Source organism: Magnolia sinica, chromosome 17, assembly GCF_029962835.1.
Source record: "Magnolia sinica isolate HGM2019 chromosome 17, MsV1, whole genome shotgun sequence".
Lineage (NCBI taxonomy): Eukaryota > Viridiplantae > Streptophyta > Magnoliopsida > Magnoliales > Magnoliaceae > Magnolia > Magnolia sinica.
Window position 1 is genome coordinate 14,778,121 of NC_080589.1, and position 10,187 is coordinate 14,788,307.

Consider the following 10,187-nt stretch of genomic DNA (forward strand, 5'->3'; position numbering starts at 1 on the left):
GCCCACCGTTGAAACCTTTCCCAGCCTGAACTGATGTTTATTTATCATCCACCATATTCATAAGGTCAAATAGGATACTCATATATTAGCTTGATCCAAAACTTTTACAGCCTTCAAAGAAGTTTTCAATACTAAGCATTCAATCCTAAGATTTCCTATGGTGTGGTTCACTTGAGCTTTACTGATGTTTATTTATCATCCACCATATTCATAAGGTCAAAAAGGATACTCATATATCAGCTTGATCCAAAACTTTTACAGCCTTCAAAGAAGTTTTCAATACTAAGCATTCAATCCTAAGATTTCCTATGTTGTGGTTCACTTGAGCTTTAAATCTACCTCTCATTTTTTAGCTTATACCCTAAAATAAGTGGGCAAAGTGGATGAACTGGGTGAATGAAATGCATACATCATGGTGGGCCCACAGAACGTTGACATCAGTTAACTTGATACAAAACTTATGTCCCAAAGTTTTTAATCCCTGTGGCGTGGAAGATGAGAAAAAAGGGAGTAGTAACAGATGGTGGTAGCTCAGTAGTGGGTGACTAGAGTGGGCTCACTGTACTGTTTATGTGGAATCCACCTCGTCCATCACACGCACCGCCTTAGCTCAACATTAATTAGCCTCACCTATCGGGTCCTTACTCTTACCCGGGTGGTAGACTCCTAGGAGTTTCAACACCGGGTCAAGGGTTCGAGTACCCACCAGTGGTGAAATCCCACGGCGTGCGTGTGTGGGGTGTGTGTAGGCCTGGACAAAAGTTTCAAAAGTTAAGAAAACAAAACCCTAGCTAGTCCACTACCGAAAAAGCGAGTAAAGGCTACGTATTATTGGAGATTTTAGCTACGGATATAAACCGTAGCTATTTTGCTACGGATTTAGACCGTAGCTAAATACTTCGACCCCACCGCACCACACATACAAATTGATGGTCCCTTAGAAGTTTTATAGGGCCCACCACAATTTTTGTGTTTAATCTAAGCCGCCCATCCATTTTTACAGCTCATTTTAATGCATTAGCTCCAAAAAGTAGGTAAATTGAAAGCTCAAGTGGACCACACCATAGGAAACAATGGAGATTAAGTGTCTTTTGTTGATTTATGGTGTGGTCCATGTGAGCCTTCTATTTGCCTCCTTTTTCAGGAGAAATCCCTAAAAAATTCGTTGAATTGAATGGACGGCACAAATAAATGACATACATCATGGTGGGCCACACGAAGCCCCTAACATGACTATTTGTCTCGATTGGGCGTCCACGCACATTTAAAAAAAATGGGATTTGTCTTAATTGGGCGTCCACGACCGTAAAAAAAAGGTCCCGCTTGCTTTTTTCGTTCTCGCACCCACACACGGAAGTACATCTCTCCCCTTGCTGCTTTCTCTCCATCTTCTCCCCACTTCTCTCTCTCTCTCTCTCTCTCTCTCTCTCTCTCTCTCTCTCTCTCTCTCTCTCTCTCTCTCTCCCTGCCAATCCTTAGTGAGGGACTCGTTCGGACAGCTGACGTTGGCCGAGTGGTGGTCCAAGGCCCTCCTTACCCACGCACCACCTTCATTTCTCTCTCAATCACGACCTCCCTCTGTCTCTCTGAAGCTCAATTGAATCAGATTCACGAAGGTGAGGTATTTCTCTCTCTCTCTCTCTCTCTCTCTCTCTCTCTCAATCTCTCTCAATCTCAATGTTGATTTATGTATTTGGGAATTTAGTAATTTGTGGATTTCCAATTCGAATGGGGACCCTCATTTAGGGATTTGGGGATTTTAGGGATTACAGATTTGAATGTGGACCTTGAATTTGGGTTTTTCTGATTTTGCAAAGTGGGGATTTTAGGATTTTGGGAATCTGAGAATTTTTAGAATTAGGGATTTCACCTTCCAGATTCAAGAGAACAATTGGAATGGGGCTGGAGGAGTGGCTGCTTTGTAGCATCTCTTTGCTCTCTGTTTGTAATTGTTGTTGATTGCACAGATATGGAGACAGCCCCCATTACTGCAGCCTTCGTCCGCAGTCACCGCCGCTGTAATCCACTTACAACCTCTATACTCCACCAACGTTGCCACCTCCATCGATCGGCGCCAACATTTGCCCCATCAAGAGCTTTTTATCTATTTACTATGAGTAATATCCCATTTTACTATGCATTTTTTTATTTGGGTTTTAATATTTTGGTGTTAGATGATTTTTTTTTGGGTGTTTGGATTTGATTTAGGTGTCGCTTGGATGCTATAAAATCTGCAAGTCATAAATCAATTGCTGGTAAATGGATTACAAGGCCTGTTTGGATGCTAAAATTTCTTGTAAATGGTAATTAATTTACAGCTTTCACCTACATTTGAAAATCTTCCATTCGTGGGCCCACATGTTGTGCTGGTCTGATGATCGAAACCATCTATGTTCTAGCAGGTCCTATGTTATAAGTGAAATTGTGAGCATTTTACATTGAATGCATGATCCTTACCATCACTATGTGTAGATGAATTTAATAGATTGAAATTTCCTGTGGCTCATGCTTGACTCCAGAAATCAAAGGTCAGGAGTATCATTGAAATGTGATTATGGGACCATAGCTTATTCATGGTACTTCAAAGAATATGGACAGTTAAAATGGTCAGAATACCTCAACATGTGGACTGTGAAGAGTTTGTTTTAGGTATGTTGTAACTCTGGATGGGGTTCTTCTTTTTTTTTTATATTAGTTTTTTTCTTTATTTATTTGTTCTCGGGTGGTATACATTTATTTATTTTCATGAGGCGTGGTGTCTGTTTTCTCAGTGCTACATCTTCCACCTTTAATGCATTTTGTTCTGGCATTATTCAGGGTTCTATAAATCTTGTACGGGATGCCACCTGCTAGCAGTGTGAACATGAGTCGCGGCAGGATATTGCTGTCGTTACAAAGTGGTTGTCAGGGATGTCTTTGGTATGCTTCCATGGATTTTCTACTTTGGCATTAGAACTTGCTAAATTCCAATTTGCATGCATCTTCGATGTTTACATGGCAATGTCGAGATGCACTATAATGATTCTTTAGTTGTATGATTATACATTTAAACAATTGACCTACTATACATATGAATTCACAAGGGATTCTTAATTGTTTAAGTCTTTTGATAGAAAAGTACTTCTCCCTTACAAAAAAAAAAAAAAAAAAAAACCTTTTTACCTCTTTAAAAAAGAGGAAGTGCCTTTCTAATTTTAATATTTTCAATGGTTTGTTATATTTAGAGTTTGTTGAAATGCATTAGTCTGATCTTCTCTTGCCATCCTGGGATTGTATGAAGCCTCACATCTCACATCTTAGTTATCTGTTTTTAATTTGCTTCTTGAGAACTTAAGCAGTCCTAGCTATCCTACTTATCTATTTTTAGTCTATGTTTTGACTTCTACAAGTTAGATCTTGTGTAAGTTGGCTAGGCTTGTGTCCAGCTCTATACTTAGCAGATTCTTTGAGAGGCCCCTCTCATCTACGACGTTTCATGTAATCGGGACTGCTTTTTTTCTGACATTTTTGGGAAATATGAGGGTGGTTATGATTCTTAGCAGGTGTATTACAGTGAAGAAATACTCAAGGTGCCAATGGAGATGATAGAAGGGAAGTGTAAAGTTAGAAAGAAGCATGATCTTCCATCTCTGGATGGCCCTGCAATCTTTGAGCATATCTTACTTAGTGAATACATGTATGATCCTTCCAAAGGAGCCCATAAGCAGGTAGAGTTTATCCTTTGCCACCTTATGCAAGATTAACTATGCCTAGAGACTCAAAGATTTGGTTCCAAATCTTTAGGATGAATTGTTCTTGAGTTTTGGGTAGATTCAGGATTGAGTTTGTAGCTGTTATATGGTGCAGTGTCATGATTGTACTGGTTGGGTAGATACAATGGCTGAGTGGACTGGTTGGGCTAGCAGTTAGAGCGTTTGAGACTGAACTGCTAATAGAAACAAGTTTAGATTGTGTTTGGATTTTAAAACATTAGTTATGATGCCAATATATGTATATTGGAAAATTAATGTAGGCATGGTTTTGAATTGGTTCGTACCATGTCTTATGTTATGACCAACCTTCTTTAATCATGTTTCTTTGTCAAAGTTTGGGGAACTATTTTAGTGGTTTATTTTCAAAGAGATTGATGATATTTTCAGTGTTGGAATCATTTGAGCAAAACTCATGTTCATACTGAGGGATGGAGCCGCTGCGGTGTTCTTGTACCTTAGATTTTTGCTAAGTTCAGTGTCTACTAATGTTTGTAGGGTTCATATTGTATTATCTAAACTTTTTAGAAAAGTAATTTTTGTGCATATCAAGAAACAAATCTTGGCTGTACACATTTATTTGCTCTATGAACTGCAGGCTACAATAGGAATTGATTTCATGTCAAAGACTATGTACCTTGAAGATCGGATAGTTTATTTGCAGCTTTGGTAGGACATCTTTCTTTCCTATTAGTCTGCATTTGTAGCCACTTTTCCATGCTCCCTCATTTAGTTTTCCCAGTTGCATGAAAAGTTATTGTCTATGCTCCAAAACTCATGGGAAATGAGAGCTTTGGTGTGGAGTAGAAATGAGAAGACAGTGATGCCAACAAAATGTGGGTCCAATGCTACAAAAATGTGGGAAATGCTTTTATCATTTTGTTGTTTGTGTTCATAGGTTATGGTTCACCCAGTGAATAAATTCTAACTTGCTAAGTGCATGGGTTATGGTCTACATGCAATTTGTGAGTTATTTACTACATTTAAAAAAGTAGGTGTTTTGGGCAGAGGTTTGTGGGTTATGTCCTAAATTTGGGTTTCTTAATGGCTTTTTGGGGCTGAAATCTGTGGAGAGCTCCACCTTGAGATTTGCTTGAAGGACTTGCAAGAAGATTTCATGGGCAGGGCTGAGATTCTTATTTCGGATCCTATTATCTTTTTCCGTGAGACGGTGCTTGAGAAGTCAGCCAGGACTGTAATGAGCAAGTCCCCTAACAAGCACAATCGTCTCTACACGGAGGCCCGTCCCTTGGAAGATGGGCTTGCTGAGCCATTGACGAGGGGCGTATCGACCCTAGGAATGACCCAAAAGCCTGCTCAAAGATCCTATCTGAAGAGTTCATTAAACATAATCTGTATTTGGGAAGTTACCTGCCCATAATCTGTATCTAGGTAGCTAAAGCTAATGTGGTTGTCGTTATAATGTTAATTGAACATGTGTTGTGTGCATTTTGAACTAATTTTGAACTTGTTGTGTGCATTTTGAACTAATTTGGCACTTATTTTTTTATTTTTTTAATATTGAATGAATTTTGTACTCTATATTTGAACGTATTTATAGTCTTAGGCTCCATTTGGTCATCACATTAGTATTTATGAAAATATTTTTTTTTTTAAAAACCAAATAGATCCTAAGCCCTTTTTTAACTCCATCAATGCAACTCCTTACATTACCAGTTCCAAGCTCGGGTAAAGGAGGAGGGAGAAGAGCTTTAGAATGAATCGTCAACTATGGAGGAGATCCTGAAAATGTAGTGAGTATCTCTGGTTTTATGGTTTTACTTGTACATTCGGTTATACGCATTCTTTCAGGTGGATGTTGCATGTGGGAGGGTTGGAGCTGCATATTTCAGATTCAAGCATCTAGTACGTCTCGAATGCACATGTGTAGTTCATCAAACAATACATTATGTGATATCGTGTACATGATATCTATGTTGTAATTTTCCTCATGTATTTTGCTTAAAATCGATGTTTATGCATGATTCTCATGCATTGACATGGATTTGGGCCATAAAAGATCGATATGAAAAATTTGAGAAAACAGAAAAAATTTTCTTTTATAAAGTAAGTATTTGAGGCCAAGTGGTTATGTATTTGCTTCATTAAATTTGCTCGAAATTAATGGAGCAGACTCGGATGTGCGTCGGAGCTATCCGGATGAGCGGGGGTCCCTAGAAGGTGGGAACCGCTGTTATGACCATAATAAAGCTATCCATTTCCTATGGACAGCATTGGAGGGGCCTGGCCATTTGGATAGGCTGTGTTTATGTATTTGCTCGAAATTAATGGAGCAAACCCGAATGTACGTCGGAGCTATTAGGATGAGCGGGGGTCCTTGAAAGGAGGGAACCGCTGTTATGACCATGATGAAGCTATCCATTTTTTACGGACAGCGCCTGGCCATTTACGGCGAATGGCCGTGTTTATATCTGTATTTGCATGGACCACACCATTAACCTAAACCAAAACTTATATCCTAAATCCTAAACCCGAACACATTCTCAAATCCTATAACCTATAACCTAAACTTAAAACCTATAACCTAAACTAAAACCTATAACCTAAACCAAAACCAAACCTATAGCCTAAACCCGAACCCATTCTCAAATCCAAAAACCTATAACCTAAACCTTAACCTAAACTGTTAACCTATAACCTAAACCTAAACCAAAACCAAAACCTATAACCTAAACCCGAACCCATTATCAAATCCCAAAACCTATAACCTAAACTAAAACTAAAACCTATAACCTAAACTCGAACCCATTCTCAAATCCTTAAATCTTAACCTATAACCTAACCTAAACCTATACTTATAACCTAAAACTATTCCCAAATCCCAAAACCTATAACCTAAACCTATAAGCTAAACTCAATTCCCTAAAGCTAAACCTACACCTAATCCTAATCTCAACTCCCTAACCTAAACTAAACCTAAACTTGAAAACCCAAACTTAAACCCAATCTCGAACCTGAACCCAATTTCCTAAACCTAAACCATAACCCATTCTCAAATCCAAAAACCTATAACCTAAACCAAAACCAAAACCAAAACTTATAACCTAAACCCGAACCCATTCTCAAATCCCAAAACCTAAACCAAAACCAAAATCCAAGCTATAACCTAAATCCGAACCCATTCTCAAATCCCAAAATCTATAACCTAAACCTAAACTTAAACCTAAACCTTAACCTAAACCTATAACCTATAACCTAATTCAAAACCTATTACCTTTCCCTAAACCTTAACCTAAACCTATAACCTACAACCTAAATCAAAACCAAAACCAAAACCTAAAACCTAAAACCTAAACCTATAACCTATAACATAAATTAAAACATATAACCTAAACCAAAACCAAAACCTATATCCTAAACCCGAACCCATTCTCAAATTCTATAACCTAAACCTAAAACCTAAAACCTAAACCAAAACCTATAACCTAAACTAAAGTCAAAACCTATAGCCTAAACCCGAATCCATTCTCAAATCCAAAAACCTATAACCTAAACCTAAACCTTAACCTAAACCGTTAACCTATAACCTAAATCAAAACCTATAACCTAAACTAAAACCAAAACCTATAACCTAAACCCGAACACATTCTCAAATCTTATAACCTATAACCCAAACCTAACCTTTCCCTAAACCTATAACCTAAACTCAATTCCCTAAACCTAAACCTGGACCTAAACCTAAACCTATAACCTAAACTCAAATCCCTAAATCTTAACCTATAACCTAAACTAAACCTATACTTATGACCTAAAACTATTCCCAAATCCCAAAACCCATAACCTAAACCTAACCTTTCCCTAAACCTATGACCTAAACTCAATTCCCTAAAGCTAAACCTACACCTAATCCTAATCTCAACTCTCTAACCTAAACCTAAACCTAAACTTGAAAACCCAAACTTAAACCCAACCCCGAACCTGAACCCGATTTTCTAAATCTAAACCATAACCCATTTTCAAATCCAAAAACCTATAACCTAAAACTAAACTAAAACTAAAACTTATAACCTAAACCTGACCCCATTCTCAAATCCCAAAACCTATAACCTAAACCAAAACCTATAATCTAAACCCGAACCCATTCTCAAATCCCAAAACCTATAACCTAAACCTAAACCTATAACCTATAACCAAAACCTATAACCTAAACCCGAACCCATTCTCAAATCCCAAAACCTTCAACCTAAACCTAAACCTAAACCTAAACCTTAACCTAAACCTATAACCTATAACCTATAACCTAAATCAAAACCTATAACCTAAACCAAAACCAAAACCTATAACCTATAACCTAAACCCGAACCCATTATCAAATCCCAAAACCTATAACTTAAACCGAAACCAAAACCTATAACCTAAACCCGAACCCATTCTCAAATCCCAAAACCCAAACCTAAACCTAAACCTAAAACCTAAACCTAAACCTATTAACCTAAACTCAAATCCCTAAACCTAGACCTAAACATAAACCTATAGCCTAAACTCAAATCCCTAAACCTTAACTTATAACCTAACATAAACCTATACTTATAACCTAAAACTATTCCCAAATCCCAAAACCTATAACCTAAACCTAACCTTTCCTTAAACCTATAACCTAAAATCAATTCCTTAAACCTAAACCTAGACCTAAACCTAAACCTATAGCCTAAACTCAAATCCCTAAACCTTAACCTATAACCTAACCTAAACCTATACTTATAACCTAAAACTATTTCCAAATCCTAAAACCTATAACCTAAATCTAACCTTTCCCTAAACCTATAACCTAAACTGAATTCCTTAAAGCTAAACTTACATCTAATCCTAATCTCAACTCCCTAACCTAAACCTAAACCTAAACTTGAAAACTCAAACTTAAACCCAATCCCGAACCTAAACCCAATTTCCTAAACCTAAACCATAACCCATTCTCAAATCTAAAAACCTATAACCTAAACCTAAACCAAAACCAAAACTTATAACCTAAACCCGAACCCATTCTCAAATCCCAAAACCTATAACCTAAACCAAAACCTATAACCTAAACCAAAACCAAAACCTATAACCTAAGCCCGAACCCATTCTCAAATCCCAAAAACTATAACCTAAACCTAAACCTATAAACTAAACCAAAACTTATAACCTAAACCAAAACCAAAACGTATAACCTAAACTTGAACTCATTCTCAAATTCCAAAACCTATAACCTAAACCTAAATCTTAACATAAACCTATAACCTATAACATAAATCAAAACCTATAACTAAAACCAAAACCTATAACCTAAACCCGAACCCATTCTCAAATCCAAAAACCTATAACCTAAACTGAAACCTATAACCTAAACCAAAATCAAAACCTATAACCTAAACCTGAACCCATTCTCAAATCTCAAAACCTATAACCTAAACCTAAACCGTAACCTAATCCTATAACCTAAACTCAAATCCCTAAACCTTAACCTATAACCTAACCTAAACCTATACTTATAACCTAAAACTATTCCCAAATCCCAAAACCTACAACTTAAACCTAACCTCTCCCTAAACCTATAACCTAAACTCAATTCCCTAAACCTAAACATATACATAATCCTAATCTCAACTCCCTAACCTAAACCTAAACCTAAACTTGAAAACCCAAACTTAAACCCAATCCCGAACCTGAACCCGATTTCCTAAACCTAAACCATAACCCATTCTCAATTCTCTAAATCTATAACCTATAACCTAAACTTAAACCTAAACCTAAACCTAACCTAAACTTATAACCTTTCCCTAAACCTTTAACTTAAACCTCAACTTAAAACCTAAATGTATTCTCAAATCCTTAAACCCAAACCTTCATCTAATCCTAATCTCAACTCCTTGACCTAAACCTAAACTTAAAAACCCAAACCTAAACCCAATCCCGATCCCGAACCTGAACCCAATTTCTTAAACCTAAACCTTAACCTATAATCAAGTTCCCAAAAGCTATAACCTATAATCAAGTTCCTAAAAGTTATAACTTATAACCTAAACCTAAACCTATAACCTAAACCTAAACCTCAACCTAAACCAAAACCAAAACCTATAACCTAAACCTTAACCTATAACCTAAACTTAATTATAACCTATAGCCTAACCTTAACCTAAACCTATAACCTAAACCTAAACCAAAACCTATAATCATATGGTGAGACCATTTCTTTTGTGTCAATTTCATTCCTCTTTGAGTTTTTTTTAAATTCATTAAGAAAAAAAAGTTGTTACACGTGATGCACTTCTTTCACTGTCTTTCTTTTCCCCAATGGGCATTCTAATTTATGAATGACATGACTATTTGTAGGATAATGGAATATACAAAGCTGTTGAAATTTCAAGGTGAAGTCGAGTACATTTCTCTAATGAAGCCAAAGATTTGTATTTTCAGTATTATTGTAATTGTAACTGT

General features: G+C 36.8%; 1 long non-coding RNA gene across 1 annotated transcript; it reads right to left on the reverse strand.

Moving 5' to 3' along the window:
• Positions 1-6,413: 6,413 nt before the first annotated feature.
• On the reverse strand, positions 6,414-8,836 carry LOC131231184 (uncharacterized). The gene is made up of 3 exons (XR_009164238.1): positions 8,729-8,836; positions 6,790-6,876; positions 6,414-6,471 (listed from the first exon to the last, which is right to left on the reverse strand). It is a non-coding gene; the product is annotated as an uncharacterized LOC131231184 (long non-coding RNA).
• Positions 8,837-10,187: the final 1,351 nt, after the last annotated feature.